Source organism: Electrona antarctica (genome assembly GCF_951216825.1).
Source record: "Electrona antarctica genome assembly, chromosome: 20".
Lineage (NCBI taxonomy): Eukaryota > Metazoa > Chordata > Actinopteri > Myctophiformes > Myctophidae > Electrona > Electrona antarctica.
In genome coordinates, this window is record NC_136801.1 from 35,819,686 (window position 1) to 35,834,685 (window position 15,000).

At 44.3% G+C, this 15,000-nt stretch overlaps 1 protein-coding gene across 1 annotated transcript in view; it reads right to left on the bottom strand.

Moving 5' to 3' along the window:
- Positions 1-15,000, bottom strand: part of nebl (nebulette) — a 146,343-nt gene that overhangs the window by 88,441 nt on the left and 42,902 nt on the right. The gene's annotated exons all lie outside the window — the stretch shown is intronic.

The window sequence follows — 15,000 nt, forward strand, 5'->3', positions numbered from 1 at the left end:
CTGTCCCACACTTTTACCTGTCCCCCTATCAACATTGGCAGGTAGGAGCTAACATTACACGTTAAAGCAAGGAGACCTGACATATAGCCTGATTGTTACTGGTATAAGAAATACCAATTGACTACAATTTATTTTCAAGATATTTAATTTATTTTAATGTCATGTTATTTTACAAAACATTAAAATGTTTCGATAATCATTTTAAAATAAAATGACTTTCTTCATAGAGCACCAGATTTTGTCCTTTTTCCACAAATGAGTCTCGGAAAATGGGGGTCGTCTTATAATCAGAGTCATCTTATATTCGGCACAATGCGGTACTACCTAAGCATAGTCAATTAGAACGATATAAAAAATAGAAGTTAATTTGCAGTTAATCATTTGCCAATTATCATAGTAAATCTATGATAATTGGCAAATGATTAGGAACTAGGAAAAAATAATTTGAAGCGATAGTAACTATAGACCTTATTGAACTCTCACAGCTAGCGTGGCTAAGAAGAGGTGTTAGAGACGTACCTGACTCTGCATCTCAGAGAGCTGTTTAGCCAGCTGTGTCTCTGTGGTCTCTGGAAGCTGGTGGTACAAAGTGCTCTGATTCTTCTGCTTCAGTCCCTCCTTATACTTCACCTACACAACACAGCAGCAGGTCAGACACAACGAGGCAGAGGAAAACATGAGAAGAACACATACAGTACTTCACACATATAATAACACAGCAGCAGGTCAGACACAACGAGGCAGAGGAAAACATGAGAAGAACACATACAGTACTTCACACATAATTATAATAGCACAGCAGCAGATAAAGGCAGGCTTGGCTCCAGGATGAAATGGGGAGAGGGCACACACACCAGTTACATATAGTAAAACAGAGGGGGCAGAGTTTGCAACCGAGGGTGCCAGGCATAAAGGAGAGGCAAACGTAGGAGTACAAGAAGAAAAAAGGGGCAGGGGCAGGGGCAGGGGCAGGGGCAGGGGCAGGGGCGGAACAACGAGAAGATGGAGAAGCGGAAGATAAAGGATATCAAGAGAATAAAAACAACAACATGACAAGAAAGAAACCTCTCAACAGTGACGATTTAAACATTAAATAAAGCGTTATATTTAAGTTTATATTCCAAGCGAGATGCATGCTGAAGTCAGAAATGAAGACAGAACATTGTGCTTCTGGTCAAAATCATGAAGTACTCCCTAGTTTTAGAGCTATGAGCCATTCTAATCGGGCCGCAAACCAAGTCCAAATGACCAATGCACTGGAGTCAATGAGTGCTCAGTGACCAGCTCATGAACAAACACTATTTCTGAATGACTGAGATCTTTTGTAAAGTAATCGCAAATAACAGAAGACATATTGTTTGTTATGAGCTGGTCAAGCTTGCTCCAATCACTGCTTTGTATATTCATGTAACTTCCGGTGCGTCATTTGGCTCCCATGAAAGTGTCATGGCGCAGCACAGTCACGTGACCATGACACTTCCTTCTCTAAGCTTCCTTGCCGCAACAACAGTGCAGAAGGACTCCCCCCCCCCCTCCCCCCCTCCAATATTATAATTTTCAATAAAACATCTCTAAAGACGTGCAAGGCCTCCTGCGGTTTCATTAGAAAGGACGTGTAAGTCCAAGGCACAATTAGTGTTAAATAACAATGTGGAAATGTGGAAATGAATGAAGATGAGTTTAAATGAAGGCATGATGTGTACCTCACTCCGCAGGTCGGTGGCTTGTTTAGCGTGCTGGGTGTCGATGGTCTCAGCAAGCAGAGAGTACAGGTTAACACTCATCTCCTTCTTACCCTCTTCTTTATACTTGATCTGGAAGAAGCATGAGGAAACAGCCACTTTAAGAATGACAACAGACATAATTAGAGAATATATCTTCACCACATGAAGCCTTGCATCCCTATTCTGACGACGACGACGACATTATGCCTTGGACGTGTGTACATGTCTTTAGAATCAAAACCATGGGGTGCCTTGGACGTGCATAGGCGTCTTTATTTATTTATTTATTTGGTTGGCTGGTCAGCTGGCTCCTCGTTGACAGACACACCTCAGCTGTGCTGAATTTTAGTGACTACAGTAACTTGAAAATGACTGAAGACATGATGTTTACTGTGATATGGGTAAGCTTACATTTCATATCACAAACACCATGTAGTGAAAACTCCTGTAACTGTAACCAGAAAAAAAAATCTGGAAAAATAAATAAATAAATTAAAATCTATTTTTGGAAATTATGAAACGATTTTGAATCGTTCATAAGGGGAATCGCGATTCTAATTCGAATAGATTTTTTTTGACACCCCTAATGTTCTGTCTTCAGCATGCATCTCGTTTGGAATATTAACGCTTCTAGAGAGACTTTAGCGTGATCAGCGCGAGGTAAGAACAGAAGATTATGCCTCCCGGCCATCAGCCTGTCAGAGTTTAATTTTTAGCAAAACTCAGTAGCTCAGACGCCTCCTTAGCGTGAGCCATCTTCTCTATGGTCTGCACGCACGCACACACACACACACGCACGCACGCACGCACGCACGCACGCACGCACGCACACACGCACGCACGCACGCACACGCACACGCACACACAGGTACTGAGGAGGTGCTTACGTCACTCAGCAGCTCCGAAGCCTCCTTAGCGTGAGCCATCTCTATGGTCTGAGGGAGCACGGAGTAGAGAGAGCTGCTCGCCTCCTTCCTACCCGCTTCCTTGTACCTGGTCTGAAAGCACGCACGCACACACACAAGCACGCACGCACACACACAAGCACGCACGCACGCACGCAACATAGACAAATACACAAGGTAACACAAACTTTAATGACATTAAAGAAAGAAAGAAAGAAAGAAAGAAAGAAAGAAAGAAAGAAAGAAAGACTCACCTCACTCTGTAGTTCAGAGACAGTTTTGGCAAACTGAGTCTCAGAGGTTTCTGGTAGTTGAGAGTAAACACTCTGAGACATTCTCCTCTTTCCGTCTTCTTTATACTTTTTCTGAATGAGAACCAGATACGACACCACATATGAATGTTCTGAATGAGAACCAGATACGACACCACATATGAATGTTCTGAATGAGAACCAGATACGACACCACATATGAATGTTCTGAATGAGAACCAGATACGACACCACATATGAATGTTCTGAATGAGAACCAGATACGACACCACATATGAATGTTCTGAATGAGAACCAGATACGACACCACATATGAATGTTCTGAATGTGAACCAGATACGACACCACATATGAATGTTCTGAATGTGAACCAGATACGACACCACATATGAATGTTCTGAATGAGAACCAGATACGACACCACATATGAATGTTCTGAATGAGAACCAGATACGACACCACATATGAATGTTCTGAATGTGAACCAGATACGACACCACATATGAATGTTCTGAATGTGAACCAGAAACGACACCACATATGAATGTTCTGAATGAGAACCAGATACGTCCGAGCATAGGCATGGCTGAGGCATGGTAACGCCCCACCTGCCTGTGATTGGCCTACCGACACTGCCCGTCTTGACTGTCCTCCGAGATGCGAGGTTACTCCGTGGTGAGATTGAGAAATAAATAAAACAAGAGAACGACAGCTTGGCCTTGGCACGCGTGACAGAATGCAACCTTGCAACTAACTTGTACGTTTTATTTTTGTAGAAGAGGCAAACTAATATTGTTTATACCGTTTGCTTTGATTGAATAATTGATTGATTGAACACACGTGTTTGTTGTACTATGAATGTACTGTGATTGGCCAATGCCTATGCATGCCTATGCTCGGACGCAAACGAGATTCACGCAGATACAACACCACATGTGAATGTTCTGAATGAGAACCAGATACAACACAATCTCCTCCCATCTCTAAGGAACTATTTTCAGCTAGACTCCTCTGGAAGTAGTCATTTTTCATCATGCAGATGAATAACGAGCCCATATGCCATCTGTCAAAAACATTGGATCCTTGAAAATCCAATTACAAAATAATGCTTTGGGAAAAAAGGTCATAACAGTAATGTCAAGAACCTCAACAGTGTTGTTTGTGTGTGTGTGTGTGTGTGTGTGTGCGTGCGTGCGTGCGTGCGTGCGTGCGTGCGTGCGTGCGTGCCTACCTCACTGAGCATGTCAGTCATCTCTCGGTGGAACTGAATCTCTGCAGTGTCAGGAAGCTGAGAATAGAGAGAGCTTGGAGCTCCTCTGACCATCACCTTAGGACGATAATTCACCTAGAGAGATGGGGAGATAGAGATCTTCTTTTTTCTGCACATGCAGAATTATTTTGTTAGTGTGTTTGTAGGTGACGTGCGCGTACCTCACTCTGCAGCTGGGACGCCTCCCTGGCGTGCTGTATCTCCAGTGTCTCGGGGAGTTGAGAGTACAGAGACACGGAGGCCTTTCTCCTCCCCGCCTCCTTATACTTGACCTAGTGCATCATGGGTAAATGTGAATGAACCTTCTTATTATACTTGACCTAGTGCATCATGGGTAAATGTGAATGAACCTTCTTATTATACTTGACCTAGTGCATCATGGGTAAATGTGAATGAACCTTCTTATTATACTTGACCTAGTGCATCATGGGTAAATGTGAATGAACCTCCTTATACTTGACCTAGTGCATCATGGGTAAATGTGAATGAACCTCCTTATACTTGACCTAGTGCATCATGGGTAAATGTGAATGAACCTCCTTATACTTGACCTAGTGCATCATGGGTAAATGTGAATGAACCTCCTTAGTCATTAGACCAGTCATTAGTCCTACAACTACAACCTATCTCAAACCCTCACCCTAAACCTAACCTCCCACGGGGCAGCACACCTAAACCTAACCTTAACCCATGTCTAACCAATGACTAGTCTAAACTAAGTATGCACCCCTGTGAGTGAACCTCCTTATACGAACGGATTTGTATGAAAATCAACCGATAATCACCAGTAGTGATGTTTCATCAGTACCTCGCTCTGGAACTCCTGGAGGGACTTGGCGAACTGCATCTCCGTGGTTTCAGGCATCAGAGAATACAGGTTGGTGTTCATATCCTTCCTGCCCTCTTCTTTGTATTTGTTCTGAACAACGGGACAGCAATAGTTTTTTTCTTTTCTTTTTTAATACTTTTTATCCCATGATAACCTATCTATGTCAACTATCTAATGTAATCCTGTGCTCTACACTCCCTCTGCCAACCTGGGGAGAGCAACGGACTGACCTCGTGCTTCCTTCAGTGCATCAGCGTCCAATTCGCTTCTTTTCACCTGACAGGGGGGAGTTTCCCCGGTTGGACATAGCACGTGGAAGGAGCACGTTATTCCGACCAGTTCCTTTCCCCTTCATAAGGCGCCCCGGCTGGCCAGGGGGAGGCAGTTTAGAGACCAGGATTACTGCATGTTTTTTGTGAGGGTGCCTACCCTAGGGGACACGGGGAGAACATGCAAACTCCACACAGAAAGGCCCTTTTGCCAACCCCACCTAGGGTATGGGCACTGATGACGCGGAGGAGAGAACACGCCCACGGCGCTCATCCAACCATTCATCTATCCATTTATCTATTTGTCCATGCATCAATAGGCCTATCTCACAGCCATTCCCCGCCCCCTTTCCACGCCCCCTTTCCAGACCTAGTGGTGTTGACGTGACGTCACTCCATAGACATTACATGTTAAAAGACCTACATTCAGAAGCCATAAACAACGCTTTTTCTGAAGGTAAACTTTATTCTATTTGTTTTAGCTGTCTTACCATCTTGTTTTCTTCATAATAATATTGGTCTTTTACATTTTAACATTTGGAAACGGCCTTAAATGGTGCAGAGAAAGCAGGTAGGGATGTAGCTCTGGTCCAAAGCCTTGTTTAAAAAGCGTTGTTTATGGCTTCTGAATGTAGGTATTTTAACATGTAATGTCTATGGAGTGACGTCACGTCAACACCATTAGCTCAGAAAAGGGGGCAGGAAAGGCCTGTGAGATAGGCCTATTCATCCCTCCATCCATCCACATTACTCTCCCTCATTCCCTCATGTATTTGTCCATCCATCCCCCAGAATTATCTCTATTGGGCCACGGACCCCCATCTCAAAATATGTAGTTCCAGGGACCCCCCCAGAAGCCAATATTTTAGTTAAAAATGTTCGCTCTGAAATATATACATTTTCACGACTTTTCCAAAATAGCAGACCTACAAGCTCATAGCGCGCCACTCGGTGGCGCGCTATGAGCTTGTAGATCTGCTATTTTTCAATAGCTAAAGTATAACATAAATAATGCTTAAACACCAACAGGGGTTCCCGCTCAAAATGGGTTAAAGTACCAAAAGTAGAAAGTACTCCATCCATCCATCCATCCATCCATCCATCCATCCATCCATCCATCTCATCTTTCCTAAAATCCAGCTCTCCCTGTCTCTCACCTCACTCAGCAGCTCGGTCAGTTCCTTGACAAACTGAGTCTCTGTGGTCTCTGGCATCACGGAATAGAGCGAGGAGGAGCTTTCACTCTTCACGTTACCTTTGTACTTAATCTGCAGCGGAAACACACATCACGTCGCTCACACGTCGCTCACACAACAGATTGTTACATGTGCGAGTACAAATTTGACTGAGCAATTTTCACTTGTAGCCCAGTCATATTTAACCAGGATTGGAATATCTATACTTTGACTAAAGTACTGCGGTGACTTTGCAACATTTTTCTGAGATTTCAGAGAAGGCCAACAGAGATTCTGTTTTATATAGATCCCAATGGGCTACACGCTAGGGCTTTAAAGCAACTAGTTGACTATTCAACTAGTTCGACTAGTAAATCCACTAGTTGACCTTGTTGGTACTAGTTGACTAGTTGATAAGGAAAAATAAATTTTCCTCATGTTTTTGTAGGCCTCAAGATCAGCTAGAATGCTAGATTATAGTCACCAATGTACACAGTTTTTAAATATTATTTAACCCCTCCCCCCCCTTTTTTTTTTTTACTAAATAGGTAGTTAAACAACTAGTTGACTAGTAAGCTAGGCAACTAGTCAACTAGTAAAAATCACTAGAAGTGAAAGCCCTACTGCACGCACACCCGTCCTTGTGCTGGGGGTGATGAAGGAGTTGCCTAGCAACCTGGACAGGACTACAGGTTTGTTTTTTGAGCTTTAGCCGTTTGATATTGATATAAAGCGTATAACCCACGATACGGCACTTATCCTGTTTAAAGGATGTATGAATGTTTCCTACTTCACTCTGCAGGTTGGAGGCCTCTCGGGCGTGCTGCGTCTCCAGAGTGTCTGGTAGGAAGGAGTACAGCGACACACACGACTCTCTCCTCCCCTCCTCCTTGTACTTAGACTGAAGGACACAAACCAGTGGTGGGAAAAATGTTTTACTTAAGTAAAAGTGCAAGTGTAGAAGTACTCGGTTAAAAGTATTGGTATCAAAATGTACTTAACCCATTCATGACGGGAACCCCATTTGGTGTTTCAAGCATTATGTTATACTTTAGCTATTGAAAAATAGCAGATCTACAAGCTCATAGCGCGGCACTCGGTGCCACGCTATGAGCTTGTAGATCTGCTATTTTTGAAAAATCGTGAAAATGCGGCACAAATCTTTGGATATATATTCTTTCAGAACGTTTTTAACTCAAATCTTTGCTTCTGAGGGGTTCCTGGAATGACATATATTTATGGAGTCGGCGGCCAATTACATGTAATTTTTGGGGTCCTTGACATGAAATATTGAGCACCACTCACTGATACAGAAACATAGGTATTTCAGAAAACTGTCAGAATTTAGAAGACATTTTTTTTAATTTCGACGTCAGGCCTAAATGGGTTAAAGTACCAAAAGTAGAAAGTACTCTTTATGCACACTGTCTCATTTCCAGTTTTCAAATGTATACAAAAATATTTTGAAAATAGCAATAACAACAACACAGACCTTATGGGGGTACCTGGCACAAACAAAATGGGTGTTCTGCAACCGCATACATTCAGATGGGTGTTCTGCAACCGCATACATTCAGATGGGTGTTCTGCAACCGCATACATTCAGATGGGTGTTCTGCAACCGCATACATTCAGATGGGTGTTCTGCAAACGCATACATTCAGATGGGTGTTCTGCAAACGCATACATTCAGATGGGTGTTCTGCAACCGCATACATTCAGATGGGTGTTCTGCAACCGCATACATTCAGATGGGTGTTCTGCAACCGCATATATTCAGATGGGTGTTCCGCAACCACATACATTCAGATGGGTGTTCTGCAACCGCATACATTCAGATGGGTGTTCTGCAAACGCATACATTCAGATGGGTGTTCTGCAACCGCATACATTCAGATGGGTGTTCTGCAAACGCATACATTCAGATGGGTGTTCTGCAAACGCATACATTCAGATGGGTGTTCTGCAACCGCATACATTCAGATGGGTGTTCTGCAAACGCATACATTCGGGGGTCCTTGACTTGAAAACGTTTTAGAATCACTGTCCAGAGGTAAAACGTCCTGCACTTTGCAACTGGGTTGGAATCCCCGGTAGGACGTGAAACCTTACAGAGTGCAGCTTTAACTATACTGGTGAAAGATTTATGTGTACTCCCAGCCTTTGTGTGAAGTCAACCATTCAAGGCTTTGTGTGTGTGTATGTGTGTGTGTGTGTGTGTGTGTGTGTGTGTGTGTGTGTGTGTGTGTGTGTGTGTGTGTGTGTGTGTGTGTGTGTGTGTGTGTGTGTGTGTGTGTGTGTGTGTGTGTGTACGGTACCTCGGAGATGATTGAACTGATGTTCTTAGAGTGAATGAGCTCAGCTCCTGGAACGAACATGTTATGACCTTTCATCTTCTCATAGTCCTCCTTATATCTGACCTGTACGGAGAGAGATAGGGGGGGGGAGGTGGAGAGAGAGAGAGATAGTCAGAGAGAGACAGAGAGAGAGGGGGGGGGGGGGGGGTGGAGAGAGAGAGAGAGAGATAGTCAGAGAGAGACAGAGAGAGAGAGACACAGAGAGGAAAAATATATATATAAACGCAACAACCATAGACACGTAACAAACAACATGTATATCAATTTACAAGCTTTGGCATCTTATTTACATTGAAACATGTGTAAATTAATTGTACAGTGTGTTTTGCACTGGTAATCCACTTGATCCAGATTCAACCTTGGATTTGGTTTCCTGATCTGATCGCATATCAAAGAGATCCCAATTCCGTTTTGGGGTTTTGAACTACTAAAAATCTAAATTTTATACACATTTATACACAAAGTTTACTAACTCGGGGACCCTGAGTATTAACATAATTATCTGATCTGTCGTTTTATAGATTCCAGAACAGATGAATCCAGCTGTGAGTATTATTTTAGTTTAAAAGCTTGATCCCTATTTTATACCTTTTGAAAATAGTAAAATAGCCGACACAGTACAAGCTCACAATGAATCATATTCATAATCATATTATGTTTATTCCTTTATTTATTTTTTATTTTTTTGCACTTACTGTATAGGACATAGTATTTTCATAATGTGTTGCAGTATATTATTGGATTCAATGGCGTAATGAGGTTGTAAGGTTTTCAAGGTTTGCAATGTTTAGTGTTTTGTCCTGTCCATGTTAGTTGTATGTAATTTGTTTTGTTTTATGTTTACATGTACAATAATAATTGTGACATGTATCTGTGTTGGGAGCCCCTCGAAAACGAGATGGTACATCTCAAGGGGTCTTTTTCCTAATAAAGAAACTTGAATCATCATATCATGACAATGGGAAAGCTGAGAGGGAGACAGCATAGGAGAGACAGACAGTAGGAAAGCTGAGAGGGAGACAGTGTAGGAGAGACAGACAGTAGGAAAGCTGAGAGGGAGACAGCGTATGAGAGACAGACAGTAGGAAAGCTGAGAGGGAGACAGTGTAGGAGAGACAGACAGTAGGAAAGCTGTGAGGGACACAGCGTGGGCGACAGCAGGAAAGGTCAGAGGTCATCAGTATACTGACCTCACTGACCAGCACGCTGCATCTCCTGTTGAACAGGGGGTCTGGGACGGGGGGCTTCGCACCGGCTGCAGCCTGAAACACACACTTTCCATTTAGCCTCGAAACCAGACAAAAATCTGCCACAAGGGGGGGGGGGGGGGGGGGGTCCAGACCCACAGGAACGCACCCAGGGTGCCGGCCCGATTCCGGCGAGCCACCCCGCATCCGAAACGGTTGAGAAATGAGTTACCGAAATGAGTTACCGTGTGGGGGTCCCTCTACTGTACTGTACTGTACTGTACTGTACTGTACTGTACTGTACTGTACTGTACTGTACTGTACTGTACTGTACTGTACTGTACTGTACTGTACTGGCACACCTGAAATCACCATATATACAGTTAATATGTGCTTGTGTGTTTGTGTGTGTGCTAGGTTGCGCACAGGTGGTGAAAAACAACCATGCTGATTTCGTGCTCATACCCAGCCAGCCAGCTACCCAGCCAGCCAGCTACCCACCCACACACATAATCACTTAAGGAAGTGGTTTGCACCACTTAAAAAAAAGTGCCCTGGGCAACTTTCCATTTAATTTACTGTCTCTCGCGCACGCCCACCGACCAACCCCCCCTGCATGCAAAACAAGCTTGGTTTGCGGCTGTTTTATCTAAACGATAGTGTTTCTCTTACAAAAAGTATGTTTTGAGTTGATTAAATGACAATCGCGAGACATGTTACACGGCAGATTTTTACTTCCTGACTCAAGGACACTTCGACATGTGGACAGGAGGAGCCGGGAATCGAACCACCGACCCCACGGATCATTGGACGACCTGCTCTACCTCTTGAGCCACAGCTGCCCATCTAACCTCTAAAGGTCAAGGCCAGGGCACCGTTCGGTTAACACTGTCTGGGACAGCGTCCATACCAAGGTCAGGGCCAGGCCAGGGCACCGGTCAGATCAACAGTGTCTGGGACAGCGTCCAGGGCCTGTTAGCACTGTGCCTGTGTGGCCCCGTCTAGCAGCACTTACTTCACTGAGCTGACATTGACAACACACAGGCTACAATACTTCATGACCCCACTCACAGCAAAAGTACTGTACTTTTTAAGTACAATTTTGAGTATTTCCATTTTATGCTATTTCCGAGAGTAGCGCCCACAATGAGTACCTTATACTTTTGGGATACTTCAAGTACATTTTGATACCAATACCTTTGTACTTTTACTCAAGTACATTTTTAATTCTGGCCATTTACTTGTAGCGGACTATTTCTACATTGCAGTATCAATACTTTTACTTTACTACAACATGTGAGTACTTTTTTCCACCCCTGACGGTAGGGTTGACTTCACCTCTGTCTCCCATGGAGGAACGGCCGCGGCCTGCTTTCCTCTGCTCGGCTCTCTTTCCATCTCCTCTTCTTCTCCTCCTCCGTCCTCCCCTCCTCTCTCCTCTCCTTCCTCGGCAAGACTCTCCTTCTCGGCGCTCCCTTTCTCCACGTCGTCTTGCTCCTCTCCTTCAATCTCCTCCTCCTCCTCCTCCTCCTCTAACTTCTCCCCAAAGTCTGTCCGTCGTCCGCCGGTCAGCTCGGCTCGGCTCGAGGTCGTCGCTATCGCCGTGGTGACCGGTGTGTCCTCCTTCTCCTCCGTCGTCGTCGTCGGTCGCTCTTCATCATCTCCCTCTCTCGCCGTAATCCCACCGTTCTTTTCCTCCGTGGTCGCGATGTCTTCCGTCCCTTCCGCCGCCATTAAAACGACTTCCTCGTCTTCCGTCCCTTCCTCCTTTGTTAAAACGGCTTCTTTCCCTTCCTCCATCGACGAAGATCCTGACTCCTGAGGCCTCCCGCTTCTTTCCTTAATTGCGGTATACAAAGTGCAGTGGGGCAAAGAATCTAAGAACTATTCTATTCTACTTACTGTATTCCTTTCCGTTCTATTGTGCAATTCTCAACTATGCTCTAACTATCAGCACCTGACCTGTTGATCTAAACAGATGAATGTAGATCTCTGCGGACCTGGTGTCCCCTAGCTGTCCTGTCCTGGGTACTGTGTGTCCCCTATAGCTGTTAATGTGTGAATGTCTGTGGACTGGGCAGTGAGCCTGGTACGTCTTATCAAACCGCGAGGGTAGGTAAGCCTCCACATTTAGACCCCTCCAGCTCGCTATCTTATCACTGGACATGACGCTGACCCTCACTTCCTCTTGACTGACAGCACTGGCACTGGCAGAGTGAGTGGAATGTGCGCGTGTGTGTGCGTGCGTGCTTGTGTGTGTGTGTGTGTGTGTCTGCGCACGTGTGTGTGTGTGTGTAAGGCCTCACTCACACCTTCGCATCTAGCATACAACATTGTTGGATGCTAGATGTAAACAAAGGATAAGTGTCATGCATTTCCAATGGAAGTCACATGGTTTGACACAACATTTTTGTTGTACGGCTTTCGGCTGTATTTCGACTGCCCCCCTCACCCTCATACAACAAACATGTTGTGTCAAACCATGTGACTCCCATTGGAAATGAATTGCGAGCTTGCATCAGTAAACAAGTCTCATGCATCAGCTATACAACATTCTGTTGTGAAGGTCTGAGTGAGGCCTAAGAGAGATGGGGAGGAAGGGTATGCCATCTCAAGAGTATGTGATGACGAGAGGGGAATATGTGTGAGATAGATCGGTGAGAGACTGAGGGTCCTATCTTGCGCCACCCCTTACCCCTTATCCCTAAACGTATTTGCCTTATCCTAATATGCCCAGCTTTGTGTGTTTGTGTGTACCACCTAGTGACGATTCGATTGGCTGAACACGGAACGTGTACCACATTTGTGACGATTCGATTGGCCGAGCACGGAATGCGACGATGTATGATGAATCTGTATGATAAGAGCGCCCCTCACTTCACAGAGTGTGATTTCTACTATTTAAAAAAAAACATTTCAAAACAATTCTACTAGCTTCTACTAGCTTGGAAATACTCCATAAACACCTATCCTGGTCCCTGGCCAGCCGGGGGAAAGGATTCGGTTGGAATAGCGTGTTCCTTCCACGCGTTGCGTCCAGCCGGGGAAACTCTCCCCTGTCAGGTGAAAAGAGGCGGCTTCTGCCCCAGGTTGGCAGAGGAAGTGTCGCGCCCAGGATTACATTAGATAATTGACACTGGGTGAAAAAATGGGTTGCTAACGTCGTGGGATACAAAATTTAAAAAAAGTACAAACACCTCAAAAAGGACAACTTTACTGGGTGAAAGAAGATGGGAGAAATGGATAGAGTATTTAGCTGGGGGGGCGGATATGGAGTGAATATGGGCTGTGTCTTTCCGGTTGTCAATGAATCCAAGTCTGTAATATGTATTGTTGTTGCTTGTTGCTGTACATCCCGTGACCTCATTTGTTTGTTTGTTTGTTTGTTTTGTTTTTTATTATTATTCTGTTTCCTCTGTTGATGTTTTTGTTTTAATGTATGCCTTGTTTGTCTTTTGTGTCTCTTGCTTATTCAAAAATTCAAAAAATAAAGAGTTTAAAAAAAAAAAAAAGGACAACTTTAGTTTTTTTGTGGTGCAACCACTCCATTACACAGCTATGTGTGTCCCTGTGTCCCTGTGTCCCTCAGTCCCCTCTGTTCAAGCACGAAAATAGCTTGGTTGGTTTTCACCATTTCTCAACCGTTCCGGACACGGGACGGCTTGCCGGAAATGGCCCGGGCCCGGCCCGGCCCCCTGGTCGCATTCCTGGGGGTCTGGATACTTCTAGGGACCCCCCAGGGACCCCGGGGACCCCCACACGGTAACTCTGTCATTTCTCGACCGTTTCGGACGCGGGGTGGCTCGCCGGAACCAGGCCAGCCCCCTGGGCACGTTCCTGGATGTTCCGGTGACCCCCTGGGGACCCCCAGGGACCCCCCCCAATATACTTTGGGGTCCGTATATATACACGGACCTGGGATATGACGTCGCCTAGCGGCGGACCCAGCGCAAAAATAATTAAGCATTATGTTATACTTTAGCTATTGAAAAATAGCAGATCTACAAGCTCATAGCGCAGCACTCAGAGCTTGTATATCTGCTATTTTTTTAAATCGTGAAATGTGGCGCAAATCATTGAATATAAATTATTTTATATTAACGTTTTTAACTCAAATCTTTGCTTCTGGGGGGGGGGGGGGGGGGGGGTCCCTGGAACAACATATATTCCAGATGCATTGAACATCGGAACGTTACAATTTGTATAGAAACACACTTCTGGTCCGTTAGAACGGTGGATTAACATAGAAACCCCATTCAAACTATCGGCTCAATGGCAGATAGTGGCACGTCAAAAAAGCACTTTTTTTAAAATCGTGAAATGTGGCGCAAATCTTTGAATATAAATTATTTCAGAGCTGACGTTTTTAACTCAAATCTTTGCTTCTGGGGGGGGGGTCCCTGGAACAACATATATTCCAGATGGGGGTCGGTGGCCAAATACATCTAATTCTGGGGCTTGTTGACATTAAATAAATAGTTTGAGAACCACTGAAAAGGTAGGTTTTTCAGAAAACTGTCAGGACTTACAAGACATGTTGTAGAATCTATAGTCTCTCAGTCCTAAATGGGTTAAGTTCTTAATGTTCACCTGTCTTCTGTATTAACCCCTTTTGGTGTTAGCATTATGTTCATAATGAGCATTATGCTCATAGCGCGCCACCGAGTGGCGCGCTACGAGCTTGTAGGTCTGCTATTTTTGAAAAATCGAAGTGACACGACTGACATAGAAACATAGCTTTTTCAGAAAACTGTCAGGATTTAGAAGACATTTTTAGAATTTGATCTCAGGTCTGAATGGGTTAAATTCTTAATGTTCACCTGTCTTCTGTATTAAAACACCATGCCTGGCTGTCCTGCGTTTGGGTATACGTGACCAGATCAATTCATTTCATTAACTGATGAGTACCACAGACGAAAAACAGTCTAAGTCCAAATTTCAGACTGACCCCTCCATGAAAAGGCCTCGTTGTCCTGAACCCTTATCTATCATTTATATATTATGGATCAATA